Source organism: Halichoerus grypus, chromosome 5 (assembly GCF_964656455.1).
Source record: "Halichoerus grypus chromosome 5, mHalGry1.hap1.1, whole genome shotgun sequence".
In the NCBI taxonomy this organism is placed as follows: Eukaryota; Metazoa; Chordata; class Mammalia; order Carnivora; family Phocidae; genus Halichoerus; species Halichoerus grypus.
The window spans coordinates 153,664,382-153,666,324 of record NC_135716.1 but is presented as its reverse complement, the minus strand read 5'-3'; the positions used below and the strand labels follow the sequence as shown (position 1 = coordinate 153,666,324).

The window sequence follows — 1,943 nt, the reverse complement described above, 5'->3', positions numbered from 1 at the left end:
CATCTTGATATTATATAAAGTGCATTGCCAAACTAGAATACAAGCTTTTAAATACAATTTAAAAGTTTAATGGATATTTGATGCAATTAAAAAAAAAAGATGGCAGAGAAAGTTCCCTTTGGTTTAAAGTCTTATACCAAAAAAAAAAAGCCTTCCTTATACATACACAAGCAGTGTTTCCTTTTTGCCTTCACATACGTTAGTGTAAGATATTACTGCAAAATCAGGGGACTCCAGGGCAAACACTTGGGCACAGAGCAGGGTGACAGTCATTGTAAGGAATTGCTTTCTTCCTGTGCGAGAAGCCACTCTTGTGTTGGCAGTTTCCCCGGGGAAGAAGTGGAAGGCTTTGGTGAAGATTGTCATCCATCTCCAAGGCCAAGTTGAAAATGACTGTTTAGGATGTTACTGCAAAAGCAACATAGGCGGGAGAGCTGTTTCAAATGTTCTTATAACTGAACTTTAGGAAAGCACACTTTATAAAGAGGTGCAAGAAAACCAAACACGCAGACATCCAAAGTAGGTGTATCTCCAAAGAAGAACAGGGATGTTCCCAATCTGTTTGCCATAAGGCTTAGGCACCCCTTGGCATGTTGTGTATATGCGCTTCTGCTTCTCAGAGGTGGAAGAGGGGAGGCTCTCCTCTGATTAGGAGAATACTATGCTCAGTGCTCCCTAGGACGGTTTTCTAGGCAGGATCAAACTAAAGAGAAAAGGAACTCATGAAGCACACCCAAGAATTTTGTCACAGTAAAGAATTGTCAGTCCCAATAAAGAATGTGGAAAAACTCCTAGAAGCTGCTTTTTTTCTTTTCTTTTTTTTTTTTTTTGAAGATTTTATTTATTTATTTGACAGAGAGAGACACAGCGAGAGAGGGAACACAAGCAGGGGGAGTGGGAGAGGGAGAAGCAGGCCTCCCACGGAGCAGGGAGCCGGATGCGGGGCTCAATCCCAGGACCCCAGGATCACGACCTGAGCCGAAGGCAGATGCCCAACGACTGAGCCACCCAGGCACCCCAAAAGCTGCTTTTTTTCTAGGAGAGCAATGTAAGCCAGTGCACCTGCCCCCTGTTTTGCTGAGAGTTCATAGTCAGATCTGTACTTGTGTTCTTAAAAAATTTAGTGTTTTTGCCAGCTGAGAAATAATGTCGTCAGTGGTCAAAATTGGTACCTCTCCTCTTGAACCTCTCTGTGTATTATCTATGATACTGATTTCAAGAGTGCACCAGAAAATTTGTCCTAACCCATCACCACCAGGGACTCACTGTGTACAGTGAGAACCCCCCTGACCACCACTTCCCCAGCAGCTGAGCTCCAAGGCCACCATCTTGCTGGGGCTGAACTTTGCCACTCTTAAGTCTCTATCAATCAAATAGAATGGCCACTCTTTCTTTGTTACTGGTTTCATTTTGGTTTTGTTTTATGCCATTTATTTATTGAAGAAACTGGGTACTTTGTCATGTGGGATTTCTCACATTATGGATTTGGATTTGTAATCTTGTGATGTCATTTAACATATTTTTCTATCCTCCATATGCTTTATAAACTGATACCTGCATTTAGAGGCTTGATGATCTTTGTTTTTGTCATGAATATTTTGTAAGTGGTGGTTCTCTAGGTTCTACCACATCAGATCAGGAGGCACAGGGTGTTGTCCAACTTGTAGTGAGGTTGAGATTAATCAGTGAGGTCAGGAGATTCCAGCCTGGTTTAAAGTTTGTCATCAACTTTCCACCCAAAACTTTTATTTTATTTTTAATTTATTTTTTAAAGATTTTATTTATTTGTCAGAGAGAGAGAGAGCACAAGCAGGGGGAGCTGCAGGCAGAGGCCTCCCCACCCAAAACTTCTAATAATAATTGATGACCATTGCCTAGATCCATTATTTCATAAAGGAGTGCAAAATAGTGATTTTTCTGTTTCCACCAAGTTTTTTGCATTT

At 41.3% G+C, this 1,943-nt stretch overlaps 1 pseudogene; it reads right to left on the bottom strand.

The window, feature by feature from the left end:
- Window positions 1–362: 362 nt before the first annotated feature.
- LOC118545350 (metaxin-3-like) lies at window positions 363–1,328 on the bottom strand (annotated as a pseudogene).
- Window positions 1,329–1,943: the final 615 nt, after the last annotated feature.